At 45.2% G+C, this 14,560-nt stretch overlaps 1 long non-coding RNA gene across 3 annotated transcripts in view; it reads right to left on the minus strand.

Moving 5' to 3' along the window:
• The window catches only part of LOC115384914 (uncharacterized), a 55,046-nt gene extending 44,702 nt beyond the window's left edge, over positions 1-10,344 (minus strand). For 2 of the 3 annotated variants that reach the window (XR_003930992.1, XR_003930993.1), the window contains exons 1-2: positions 10,032-10,344; positions 4,771-5,071 (exon numbers count right to left, since the gene is read on the minus strand). This is a non-coding gene — a long non-coding RNA (uncharacterized LOC115384914). The remainder of the gene's footprint in view (positions 1-4,770; positions 5,072-10,031) is intronic. The other variant, XR_003930994.1, reaches the window with a different exon arrangement.
• Positions 10,345-14,560: the final 4,216 nt, after the last annotated feature.

The following is a 14,560-nucleotide window of genomic DNA, read 5'->3' on the forward strand; positions in this document are numbered from 1 at the left end:
TGAATTGAGGAGAAGTACAAATCCTTACCCATGTATTCACGGGCTGTGTGCACGGGAGTTTAGGAGTGTGGTACATGGAAGACGTGGAGCCTTAGTCTGTGTGAGGGTTATAAAAGGTGTTCACGTAAGCCTGGAGGATTTTTTGTTGCTGTGTGGTGGCGTTCAAATTTGGTAAATTAATAGAATAAATCCTCCAGTGCAGTGGTAGACAAGTAATCAAGAATCGGTGGAAGGACCGGCGTATTACTGTGTCTTAGTCTGTGATCTGTGGCTACGTGCGGGGAAAAAGAAGGAGAAAAGATCCCAATTGGCTTAAAAAAGGAGAAGTGGTCACGGCTGTGTGCGGTGGTAGTGAATTTAGACCACAATTTGGAAATAACTGTGTTATAATTTGTGTAAGAAGGAATGAGGCGTAAAGATTGATGGTGAATTTGACTGTGAATTGGCAAATTCTGATTGAAAGACGTGCCAGATGATAAATTGTAAATCCAAGTTCAATTTGAATCTGCTAAAAAGGCGTAAAAATAAAAACATAACTAATAATAAATAATAACAATATTGATAATTAAAATAAAAACTACAGAAGAACATGAAAATGCAAGGAAATGGCTTCCTGTAGCTCATAAAGAAAGATGGAACCCTTAAACTAAAAACAAGTTTAAGAGTAACATTTTGAAGAAAGAAGAGGGGCAGTTTCACGTCCTCTGGCTTGCAGCTGCTGCAGAGGCTGTTACGAAGGGGGAGTGAAACTGACTCTTAGTTGTAAATTGGCTTGGAATTTGTTAAAATGCGAAATTCAAAATTTGTAGCTACAATTTAGTAATTTCAAGAAGGGAATTTTTTATAAGAAACCACGTTCGACGATTGATTATTCTAAAATAAAAAATAAAACTCATTTGAGTTCTCATGCACTGTTGAGCTGACCTGTAGAGACACTGCAGTTTCCTGCTGTGATCCTGCCCAGTAGAGAAGGTGGGTCAAATGGTGCAAATTTAAACTACCGAATTTGTGGTGAAAGTTTTCAAAGTTATTTAGGAAATTATGTTGACTAATCTGTTCAAATAAATTGGAATTATTTTTAAAGCATTGATTGGAAATTTCAAATGAAGAACAGTTTTTGTCTTAAGGATTTTTTGGTTTGGGTAATGAGAAGATGCACGTTATTGTATAGTTTGGCGAATTCACTAATGGGCTTTTGTGCCACTGTGTACATTTGTGAAGTAACTCTAGCTGCTGTGAAAAATCCAGCATTACCCGAGTCTTAAAACAAGTCACCTCTGTACAACTCTTACAACTTTTTCTGTCACCAGTGCAACCTCCACTCTTGGCTGTCAAGAGACAACTGAAGTTGAATTTGGTGAGACCAGCCGCCCAACTCCAGGGGGAGGAGCCGTTAGCTCCATCCATTGGCATGTCAACTCCCATCTCCAAACAATACAACCCCTACAGGGGAGGTCAAGTCTTACTCACTGCCCTCAAAGGCCCTCAGGCATCATCTGCCATTCAGCACTCACCCCCATCCCTGTGGACCTTCGCACCTCCACAGAATAGGATCTACATATTGGAACACCTCAGCAAAAGGCTTTTGTCATTGACTGCTGGCATTACTCTGGCATTGGGTGAGGTGAGAGAGTTAATTAGTGCTGCCACCCCCACTTCCACTCTGGCAGACACAGAAGAATCGGCTGGTACCACCCAGGAACAAGATGCATTACATTTCTGCACAGATAGTGAAGCTGTTAACACTGGCATTAGACACACATTCCTAGCCCCCCTGGGGGCATTGTCACCTCTCAACTTTGACTGGGATGTTATGACCAGCCCAGTCGCTTATCTTGATGAAGCTGCAGATAAGTGGTCTGCTGTCACAGGAATTGCAGCACACTCCTCTGGAAAGAACATGCAGCTTTTCAGGCATCACGTGCTTCAGGGAGTCCCACAACAGGTTAGGGATGCTATGACAGCATCACCCACGATTCTCAGTGCGGGTTCTACTGAGTGGCGAGATCATTTCATTTTTCATTGTCGCAAATACATGGAAGATAAAAAGAAAGAGTCAGAAGATACTATTAAATTGCAGAAAGAGTTATTCCATCTGCAACTGCAGGCGAAATGCAACTCATCAGAGTCAAACAAAGCATCGAAAAAGAATTCACAGATGCCTGTCACAGACACTCCAGCACTACACCCAGCACCACTATCACAACCTTATATTCATTCCCCACAGCACTATATGCAGCCGCTGATGCAGCCATCCTGGGGCCCTCCACCACTAATTCAGCCCACTCCACGGCAAAATTTTGCACGCCGAGGAAGAGGCCGTAGCAGGATGCAGCGGGGTAGATACCAGGGTCCGCCAGGCCAGCAATACCAGTACTCCTCTCATCAGCAATCTGACGCATGCTTCCACTGCGGTGCTCTGGATCATTGGGCTGCCAGATGCCCCTACAGGATGACTGGTCCGCCACCAACAGACTCGCTGCAGAACCATCAGCGACCTCTTCTGCAGGGACCTGCATCATATCACCAGCCCCCACCAAGTCAAGGTGCGCCACAATGCCCCACCTTCTCATGGGCATTGGGAAATTAACACTATTCTGCCTAGAGGTGCCCAGGAGGAGCTGATCATGGGACCCAGTCAGAGCCATGATGAACATTGAGGTGAACGTCCACATTCTTTCCATGACGGTGGACACTGGTGCTCGCTATTCCACCCTCATCGATCTCCCTGATGGAGCACGTCTGTCAGACAATGGCGTCACACTCACCGGCTCCTCTGAGAAACCCATGATCGTACCTCTGACTACTGCCCTTCCCACACGTCTGAGAATGACATGCTGTGACCATCAATGTGTTCTGCAATCAACCTGTTCATTGAACCTCCTGGGAAGAGACCTGCTCGTCAAAGTCGAGGCCTCGATCCCCTGCTCTCCAGACAGACTGGAGTTACCGTTTTCCTCGGAACAGATGCTGCACCTGTCTGTCCCCCGAGGACATGGGACTGAAATCTGTCACATCCCAAATGAACTCAACCCTGCCATCCTCCATCAAGGCACTAACACCTATTGGTTGCTTTTGGACAAAGTTGAAGACCCTGATGAACTCTCAGTACTTAAGGTGTTTCGTGACTGGTGACCCTGGATCTCAGCGCTGCAACCCCAATCACCCCCCCGATTGATCATCCGCATTATACCCTATTTTATGACAGTGAAGGTGATGAAGTCTACCAAGACGCCTTCCAGAAGACATGGCAGGGACCTGTCATGTCATTCAGTCTGACTTCGTGGTGGTTGGCGTGCAGGGTGTCTCTTTGGCTGTTACACTCACACCTGATACACAACATTGGTACATGATGTAATTCACAGCTTATTTACATATTACATTTGCACTCAGTCCTAAGCACCAAGCTAAGGACTTAGGCCCCATGGCAGAATGGGAAGTTGAGGCCACTGACTGGGCTCCATGGAGCACCCCTGGCCTGCTCTACTCCCTTCAACGGAATTTTAAAATTTAACAGTCTGCCTTTGAGTCTGCTGTGGCTGAAGAAGAGTGGTTTACTTGCTCTCACGGTTGTGAGAAGTCTGACTCTGATGGGGCTGCTGCGCTTCTGTTTTCAATTCCTGAATCTTTGTGGTCACAGGGCCCGACTGTCGTTGAGCTGTATAAAATTACACCTGTAACTATAACTGCTGACTATTCACATCCAATTAATGTTCTGTAGCATCCTCGCCCACAACATGAATGCTTAGGAATTGTTGACACGATCACAGGTCTCTTGTAATCAGGAGTCCTGGAACCCACATCTGACAATGTGTGGAACACTCCACTTTTGCCTGTCCGTAAGGAGACAGGCATGTATCGGATGGCACATGACCTCCGACTTATTAATCATGTGATTAAACACTGAACAAGGGCTGCGTAATTTGAATGTAAAACTAAATTTTGTTCCTCTGGCCGACTCAGCTTTTTCTGCTTTAAAACAGGCTCTAGCCTAAGCTGCCTCATTGGCACGACCTGATTATTCTAGACCATTCTTTATGGATGTTTCTGAAAAATCCGGCTCCATTGCAGCCGTTCTTTTTCAGAAAAGAGAGGGAACAGGAGACAGACAAATTTTTGACCTATGTAAATTTTTGACCTATGTAAGTTTTTCTCTTGACCCAGTGGAAGCTAAACAACCACCTTGTGCTAGATATGCAGCAGGTCTGACAAAAGTTATACTCAAAACTAATCACATTATAATGGACACTCATCTAGAACCCAGACTACGTCATTTTTGTGGACCGGTGTTGTTTCAGAGACCCCTCTGGGTCCTCAGATCTGCTTACGCAGTCATGGCAGATGTTAGCCAACAAACTTATTATGTTCAGGAAGCAGACCTCATCGGAGGTAGACAGTCAGCCTAGCGGGCTGAACTCATTGCTCTCACAAGGGTTCTAGAGAGGGTGGATGGTTAAGAGTCAACATCTACACTGACTCAGCATACGCTGCAGGCGTAGTGCATGTGGAGCTTCCATGTTGGCTGAGAAATGGGTTTGTGACATCAATTGGAACGTATGAACTAGACAATTAAACAAAAACTTTTTAAGGTAATGGCGTCCACCAAATTGAACTGGGTTGATGCAATAGCAGTGGTTCTGTTACTAATTTGTGGTTTAGTCTTGTTTACTACAGGTTACTCTCCATTCGAATCGAAACATGGCAGACCTCTTCCAGGACCTGGGAAAGGCCTGTCTCCGTTGGACAAACAGCGATCCCCATCATCATCACCTCAAGGTCCTGAGGAGGAAGTGGGCGGAGCCGAGATGGACGGGCCCATTCAAGGTGACGGAGAGGACATCCCACGCCGTCCAGTTGGAGAAGATGAAATGGACGTGGTCCCATCAGTCCCAGGGCAGCCCAGCGCCGGACCCGGAGGAACCAAGGCCCCTGGAACCATCTGAAGTCACCGGAAACGGGAGAACATGGTGCAAGGCTGATTCTCCCCGACGGTAGAAGTAGGCGCAGTAGATGGAACCCGGAAGGTGTCCTCTGCTGTGGCCTTCTACGGCTAGCAGCATCCGTTCCCCTCCTAATGTGGACATTGGAGGGGTCACAGGTTAAAAGTTTTGTCCCAGAAGCTCACGGCAAGCCCACGATGCAAGCTTCTGGACTGACGTCGTCAGCCCAGGACAAAGAGACCACGACAGCAAGAGAAGACGAAGCGTCCTCCAGACCTCGAATTCATCGCACTGAACATTCGCTGTGCCTCTGATCACCCCGTGGCCTGCATCATGCAGCCTGGAAATAGACGTGTCACTTTTTTATAGACTTATACTTCTTCCGCTGTCTCTGAAGTGATGATAGAGTATTATTTAGTTGTCACCCCTATGTGGTGCCATACACAGATTCTGATTGGGGTCCCGAATGTGAATCATCCAGCTTACCCAGTAATTATTCTAAACTTCTACCATACATCAGACTTCAAAAGTTGTAACGGGAAATCATGGATTCGGCTTGTCAGGTTTTGTTAACGAAACATCACAGATTGGGAATCAATGACTCACTGAGTAAAACTTATCCTGACCCCTATGGCCATAGGTGTTTGCACCTTAGGTGATATGCTTTAGTTCCAGGTACTATGTGAATCACCGTCTGTTGTAGGAGGAATTGAATAATGTCTCTGGTGTGGGAAATTCCCGGTTGATGGACTTGTTTGATTGATTGTTCGGAAAGTTCAAAGGGTTCTTTTTAACAATCTTCACATTTTTGCAGTGTTTCTAGCCCTTCTCATCAACTGTGGTTGTTGTTGCATTCCTTTGCTTAGGTCTGTCATTACCAAAATGATTGCATTTGTGACTGATAAGTATGCACCCCCTCCCTGCCAAATGGTGGTCGAGGAAACTGATTCACATTTTTCCGCTCTGGCCCACACTGCTGATGCCTCCTATCACATTCCGTTCCGAGTTGACAACGCCCCGTACCGCCCAGTGCAGGATGGTGAGGTAGATACCACTCCGCTGTAAAAATGTGCGAGTGTAGTGATCCCAGTTTAACTGGGATCAAGAGAGGGAATTGTTGTATATTTTTATCTCATTTTAAATGGTTACACTGTGATTCTATTACTCTGCCTTGTGACTGCCTTTTGTGCCTTGCAACTGTGTAGGTGAGGGGTCACCATAGCTAAACCTTTGATCTCTTTGTGATAATGTAAATGCCACAGCCCTAGGGACTTTAGGTGTGAACCAGTCAGGATAAGGAGCTGATGCCAGGTCAGAAGCCACAGGAGGTAACCAGGTGTCAGTCTATTGTACCGGTCGCATATGGCCTGCTGAGATGAGCTGAACTGTTGTATAAGGCCCCAAGCTAGCAGGAAGAGACTGTTGTGACTGTATGCAGGATCGCAAATCTTAAGCATGATTGTTAACTCCTGGAGACGAGAAGTCCCATGTGCCACCCTTAATTATGCGGAAACCGAGGATAAAGGTGTCGCTCTACCAACAATCAGGGCCATTCAGCCTGGGGTTCAGACTGAGATCTGTTCTCGCAGGGCTGATGGACCGAGAGCCTCGTATTTTGATTTTATTGCTAGCATGAGACCTTCTTCGCTGTCTGATCATCCTCAATCAAATAAAAGAATCTGTGCTGAGACTCAGAGGTTTCAAGCATCCTTTTTTCATTTCAAACTCAGTCTCAACAGTCACAGACACTCAAAAAATAAAAATAATAATAAATAGGGGAGGCAACCGCTATTCCAACATCCCTCCACTCCGACAAGGGTGCCCAAATGCAGACCTGCCAACCTGTACGCATTTTGCTTAGCAGGTAGGCAATTTGACATCAATATACGCTGGTACGCTCCGCCTCATTAAACTACGCAAAAAGCTGCAGACGTCTGTGAGCGCTGTTATAAATGCGGACCGTGGACGTTCTCATGTCTGACAACACGATGCAGCAGCAGGGCTCTGAAGTGTCACGCATTTCGGTGTGTTGTCACACATTCACGGCACACATTGTATTTGTCGTGCTGAAAAAAAATACCGGTAAATTAGGCTGGTGCGCCGCAGCTATGGAACGGGGAGGAAACGTGCTACCCTCGTAGTGCTGCGACGTTTAATGAACGAGTCGTTCGTTTGAACGGCTCTTTCAAGTGAACGACGAGAGCCGGTTCACAGCTGTCTGAGAGTCGTTCCTTTGTGCAAACTGTCCTCGCTTCCTTCACGTGTCTCCTGTGTCCCTCCTGAGTCCAGCTGTCTCCGCTGCTTTCGTGTTAACGACCGAGTTTCACTTTTCCGCAGCAGCTCCAGTCACCTGGCGGAGGAGGAGTGTCGCGAAACCGGAGCGGAGCCAGTGTTTTGGAATAACTGAGTCCCTTTTAACTGGCGACTGGGTTTCTTTCACGTCCCTTGTTGCTGATAGATATGAAAAACCAGACAAAAAGTCGTGTCAGACCTTTTATGAGTCTGATTTCAACATCTGCGGCCACGAGCAGCAGCAGCAGGAAATGCTAAAGGAAGTCGGTCACCAGGTAACAAGGACACCAGTTAATTTGAAACACCGTATTCACGGCTTTATAAAGGTTTTAGTAATGGAACACACACGCGCACGCATGCGCACACACACAGCAAAAAATGCTTAGTTAAAGGACATGTAGCAGCATTTTGAAGCTCTTTTCTGGGGACAACGTGCACGGTCAGCCGCAATGTAATGTGTATCAGAAAAACAGCTGTTAAATCTTTGCCAATAAACAAATTAAAGAACCACAAGAGAACTTAAAACTGCCCCCCCCCCCCCCCCCCCCCCCCCCCCCCCCCCCCCCGGTCGACAACTGTTCCGGCAAGTGGTACTCGAAAAATTTCACCAAGGTTGGCAGGTCTGCAAATGACAACACTTAAATTTCTTTCAGAAGTCCCATCATTCTGGCAATTTTTGCGTTCTATAGTTGGAATGAGGGTATATATAAAAAAACAAAGCATCCACCATCCAACAATTCCTTTCCAAGCCTACGAGAGTGCATATCCACATTAAAACACAGAGGCCAAATAATCAAAACGGCAGACATCAAAGCCTCAGATTTTTACGTGATTTAAAAGTAGATGGACTCCACAACCTCGCAAACCAACTTAAAAATCTATGTTAAAAATCTCCTGAAACTGTAAATATAATATGCCAGGTGTCTTAATGTAACTTGGACGAGTCTGAAACATGTCAGATTGATGTCTGAATCTCAGACATTAGGGATCACTGACTGTAAGCAGAAATACAGCGTCAGTCACCTGCAGCCAGCTGGAGCGGAGTTCTCCACAGAGCCCGTGTGTCTTTGTGCACGCTGCGGCATTATATTAGAGATATCAATGACAGGTGCTGCAGATCATGACACCTTGAGTCACTGATTAATTCCAGTTGCTTTCATGTTGTACAGTCGGGGAGAGTGTGTATCTTTGTGCGCATTTACGCATGTGGCACAAAACTGGCGTTACATTGAATATTATTTTTTATCTCCAGACGCCGCGGGTCGTCCAGATTTACCGTGAAATGGTTCGGTGTGAAGCCGCATCATCCAGATAAACATTCAGCTTCATCAGAACTGTTTAAAAATCGGATTTCAGAAGCCAAAACTTTATTTTGGAAATTAATCAGAACACACAAAGAACTCACCCGCGCGCTCACTCTAACATAACTTAAAAAGCAATAGGAGACGACTGAAGCCTACTGTTAATCTAAATCTTGTAGCATTTTTTACATTTTAGATGAGTATTTGCTGGCATGTCATTGTAAATCTGATAGCGCCAAGTCAGTCACTCACTAGTACGTTATCATTTAATATAAAAGTTTATTTATCTTTTTTTTTTCTGTTCCTCCATTGCGGGGTGGCGGCCGAGCGATTAGTTAATGTCACTTCTGTCAGCAGACGTTCTCCTCTCTCCAGACAGAGTCTGCTCTGTCCGTCCACGTGTTTTTCACTCTCTGGGTGTGTTTCTGTGGAGCCATCAGGCTGCTTGTTTTGTTTGCTGTGGCGCTCCGGTGCGACCTGTGCGCAACGCCGTAACAAAATCCGCTGCTGCGCGGTCGTCGGTGGATCGGTCGTCACGCGGACAAACGCGCAACGCGCACCCACGCAGACATGTGAATCATGGATGGGCCTTAAAGGGGAACGGTCGTTTTTACAATCTGGACCTTATTTCACATTCATAACAACAACATTTACTCACCCGTTTGACTTTCGTGTGATTTGCAGTTGGTTCGGAGATAATTAGATGCTCCCATATCCATATAACGGCAGCGGGCGGGGCACCGACATGCAGCCGTTACAGACGCTCTTTTCTCTTATGTTTGTTGTGGGGTGGTAGATACATGTACATTTATTATATATGTACATATATATATATATATATATATATATATATATATATATATATATATATATATATATATATATATGTGTGTATATATATATTTTTTTTTTTTTGCTAAAAATAAAGACTCGATATGAGCCCCCATCGGGTGATCTGGGGGGAGGGCGGAGCTCTGAGGGCCTACATGGCTGCTGCAGACGCTTCCTCGGTGACACTTTGCACCTTCTCAAGGTTTTACAACAGTGATCATCAAATGTGTTCTGTTACAAATCTAAAATCGAAAATGTAAATAAAATATTAAAAAAAGGTCAAATGTTGCCACATAAATGGAACCTCTCACTGTCTCTCTCTCTCTCTCTCTCTCTCTCTCTCTCTCTCTCTCTCTCTCTCTCTCTCTCTTTCTGTCATACACACACACACACAGATACACAAAAATACACACACACAGCGCCGGCCTAGGCACCACCTTGGGCGCCAAGTACGGGGGGGGGTTTGCTGTACAAGGGGCGATGCACCTTGTGAGGGCCGCTCTGATAGCCCGTGTGAGCAGCGCACTGTCCCCGCCCCCCCCCCCCCCCCCCCCCCCCCCCCCACGGGGCACTCGTGTCGGGCTCGCCTAGGGCGCCTGAGAAGCCCGGGCCGGCCTTGCACACACAAACAGTGACATTAGAAGATGAGAGTTGCAGCAGCACTCACCTGCTTCTCCTTCTCTCTCAGTCTGTCCGTTGGAGTCTGAACTCTCTCAGTCCTTCACTTCCTGTTTCCTGACTGGACCACCTCACCTGGATCACCGGAACACAGCTGCTCCTCCTCCTCTGTTTTTACATTAAATCACACCCCTACATTACTGGAAGAGTGTGACGTTATTGAATCCATTCCTGAGCTCAGGAATGGAGCTCAAGATGTAGATCAGGACCAGGGATCAAGACCAGAGACTCCCTGACAGCAGCTACTCTCTACAGTTTAACAAGAACCAACAGTCAGTGTCCTTCAGCAGTCATTTCTGTCAAATTCCGTCCTTCTGTTCAGCATTAATACAAAATGTATTTATTTTTCTAACTTCTTCCTGAAGCTCTGGGAGACGCTGTCACAACACGCCCAAACCTGTTGGAGCTGTTCTGCTCCACAACAGGCTGGGAGTCTGAATAGAGGCCAATAGAAACTTTCCACAGTTCAGTCATTTGTTTTGGTGACTCTAAAACCTGTTTTATCCTTGATGCGTCCACATGAGGAAAGTGACATAATTTCAGCAGCCACGCCCCTCAGAAACCATGATACCATCAGTAACCACGCCCACTCAGCTGCCACGGCTCCTCTCATGTAAATACTTTCTGCTCCATGCACTTCCAAGTTTTCAAACTGCAGACAAAGACATACAGAAAAAGGGGCGGAGCTGAAGAGGACGACTGAAGATTTGGTTTGAAAGAGACTAGAAAACCTAGAAAAGGAGAAATACTCTCACAGAGAGTCTGAAAACACAAGATGTGTCTCTGCTGTTGATGACGAGTGGGAAAATGTCACAGATAAATCTACCAACAGTTTTATGAGGCTGTTCAGCCAGATAGGTTGTAGTCAGTGACGTGCCGTCAGACTGCCTCCCCTGGGCTGATAGGAAAAAATGAAATCATTCCATTTTAATAATTAGTTTTTCTAATTTTTTCAATTTCTTTATTATTATTATTTTATATCTAATTAAAAATTCTAATTTTAATTCCCGATATAGTACTATATATAGTACCTTTCGGTCTGAAAGTGACGGCATTTAGTGCTTTTCACAGCCCAGTAAAAATGGCTCAACACAGACTCCTCCTGGCCAAGCAGAGAAGCTGCACAACAGACCTTTTTCACAAAAACCGGAAATACGCAATCAGTGGGTGACTTTTCTTCCGGTCCAGCGCCAAGTCCATTCATTTTCTCCGAGATGGGTCGCGTTTTCAGTACTTGTCTCCATCATTTCCCCAGCATTTCCTTCGCTGATGTGGAAAGGATGGTGGAAGAGAAATCGGTGACAAAAAAGTCAAAGATGAAGAAAGGATACAAGTTTTTCCACGAAAACTTCATAGAAAAATACGAAGGTAAGTAGAGAGTTAGCATGTTAGCCTAAGTGCTACTGAACACTAGCAACTGTATCTAGGCATACTTTTTCATGAGTAGATCCTGATAACCGTATCCGAACATTTAAGTTTCATTTGCAGCATGACGACAACCGTTTGTTCTTATTCTGGCTGTTTCAGTGAACGTCTTTCAGATATGATATTAGACGAATGCTATCATTGATTAGCCCAACAGCTAACAGCGTTAGCTCTCAGCTAACGTGTTTTTGTGCGTGTCTTATCGTCATCATAGTATCAAATGTATTATAAAGCCAGGTGACAGTGAGGGCAAGGTGCTGCTGGTCGTAGAGGAAAAGCCAGGAGCCTCATAAACCAGAGGTTTGACCACAGAGAGCAGAAGTTACAGCTGCTGCTGCTGCTGCAGCTCTCTGCTGACATGCTGTCCGTCCCAGCCTTATCTTATACAGGAGCCTCGACTCCGCTCTTTTTCTTTGTCCTTTTATTTCACTTCATTCCATAGGTTATAAGTCTCTACTGCTATGTTATCTGCTTTTATAATAGATCTGTGGCCAGAAGAATGCATCCCCACTCAACCAAACCAACTTTGTGTGGTGTATTTCTGTTGTACTGAATAAAGTCGTGTCTGTGTGTGTGTGAAAATATATTGTAAAAGTTAGTTATTTTGGGGGAAAAAAAGGGTCGTGGTGGTGCACTACAGAGTCCCCTTACCATCAGCTGTTACCATCTCTTACCACTGACAGTGACGTATCTCCATGATGTCATGTTCATCATTCTTATCCATTTCTGTACAGATGACGCTTGCTGTTGACAGTGGATGTCTGATGGCGTTTTCCTGTAGCTGTGCAGCAGGAAAAGGGTTTTTCAACCACGCTGTGGCCCTGCTTCATCAGACAGCGCATTACACACAGTATGGCCTGCAGACTGTCCTCCATCTCTGGCCTGCATGAGCTACAGCAGTGGCATAGAGCGAGAACTCAGGTGGTGTTTAATAAGGTAGTTTATTTACTCTGTTTTCATTAAGTGCTTGTGTTTACCATATGTTGTCTTTTTTGTTTGTGTCCTGAAATTAATAAAAAAAAACAACACACACAGACACAGACTGTGTATTACTACAATTCTCTGCAAAAATTAACATATTTCACCGTTGATTTCACGGAATTCATCCAGAACCTGTGAGTGATGTGGTGTGAAAGCCAACAGCAGCTGGTGAGAGTGGTCTTCAGTCCACACTGTACCAGGCATATACAGGTAATAATATTCAACATTTCACTTTTGTGACAGCTAAATGCTAATGCCTTTGTGTAATGATGGCCAGATGTAACTACTGTAACTACATTTTCCCAAAATAGAAGCACAAATAAGTAGAGGCTTTATGTATCTTTTTTTAGGACCGTTTCCGACCCTGACTTGATGGCGGATGGACCTAGGCTGCATGAGGAACAACCCCAGCCCCTCAGTGCTCCTGTGTTGGATGGCTTGTCTGAAATAGAGCAGGTTCCATGGCCCTGTCCCATGTGGATGCCCCATATCATACCTTTGTCCACATGAAACATCCAGTGATCTTATAGAGCACCACTTGGCTCCTGAACTCCCAGTTCTTCCTCTTCCATGGTCTCAGGATTCCCTCTCTAACTTATACTTCTGTTGTCTGTTGTAAATATTTGCTGCACTGCTGTAACATGATTATTTTGATATTTTATCACATTGATTATTTTACAGTTTTGCATAGTGATCTAACATTGTACATTCTTGTAAATGCACACATGGTGATTAATTACACAGCTCATTTGATATTTCATTCGTTAAATGAATTGTTCAGAACATGGCCTTGGCCTGTATTGTACTGTATGTGTTTAAATCAAATGAATGGATTGCTGATTGATAAAATATCTTAAGCCTCAGTTGAATTAATTGTGCTTGTTGCAGTGTGTATGATTTCGCTTTTTCAGATGTGGTTGCATGGCTAAATTCAAATCCTCTCCCCACAAAGTAACAGTAACAAAAGAATGTGTTACTTGTCAATCAATCAAACTTTATTTATACATCAATTCGACTGAAGACGGCTGGGGACGGCAGGGAAACACTCTGCAGTTTGGCTTCCAGGTCTCTGATGTAATCTGCCACCTCATCCAGAACACCTGTGGTGATTCAGAAGAAAGATTAATTCTGGTCTTTATACAATTTATTAAAATAACAGACCCTGTTGACAGACAGACACACACACAGACAGACAGACACAAACACACACTTAATTAAAATAATAGACCCTGTTGACAGACAGACACACACACACTTATTTAAGAAAAATAAAATGTATAAGTAATCTGTTTACAACAGACGGAGTTTCTTCCCTGCAGGAGGCGGGTCGCAGAGTCATGGTCCAGTTTATCCTCTATCGCTACAGTTTCTCTCTGTTTGCTCTCCGGTTCCTGGACAGACAGCTCCACAGACTGCCGTGTGGAGCAGCGGCCGTACACGGACTCCTGGTAGGATGTGGTGTGAACTCATTCCAGCTGAAGAGACCTGGAACAGCATCAGTTTTACGGCGGCTAACACTTAGCTCCTGGACGTAGCCGCCGGAGTGACATGTCAGCTGCAGACGTGCTGCTCCCCTCGTTAAGAACAAATCTGGGCCCCTCCCCGCCTAATCCCTGAATCCACTTTTGTCTGACCTCTCCGTTCTTTGGAAACGAGTAAAAATTAAGATAAGGCTGCTTCAGCCCATTAGAAAAGCAACCAGGTACTCGACAGCATTGTTTGTTTTTAACTTGTGGCAGTGCTACCGGAAGCAAAGTTACCCACGGATGGCGTATTTCCGGCTAAAAAACCAGGAAGTGTGAAAAAGGTCTAGTAACTTCCCCTCGCGCTGTATTACAGTGAAGGCCACGCCCTCTCCTGAAGGCACAGCGCTGCTCTGCCTTTATCTCTCGTATCGTCGCAATGATTTGTGTTTGCGCAGGCGCAGTCGGTTTCTCCATCTAAAACTCATGCACGCAAACAGGCAGATCGCTACGCTGCCTTTTTTACGTTACTCTGCTATGCCAATGCTCTACGTACGTTTACAGAGAATTAGTGAATCGGTCCTTTTCAGGTGACGTCACTCTGTTGCATTGTGGGATTGAATCGCCATTTCGCAGGCCACGGTCTCAC

Source organism: Salarias fasciatus, unplaced genomic scaffold, assembly GCF_902148845.1.
Source record: "Salarias fasciatus unplaced genomic scaffold, fSalaFa1.1, whole genome shotgun sequence".
NCBI classification, from domain to species: domain Eukaryota; kingdom Metazoa; phylum Chordata; class Actinopteri; order Blenniiformes; family Blenniidae; genus Salarias; species Salarias fasciatus.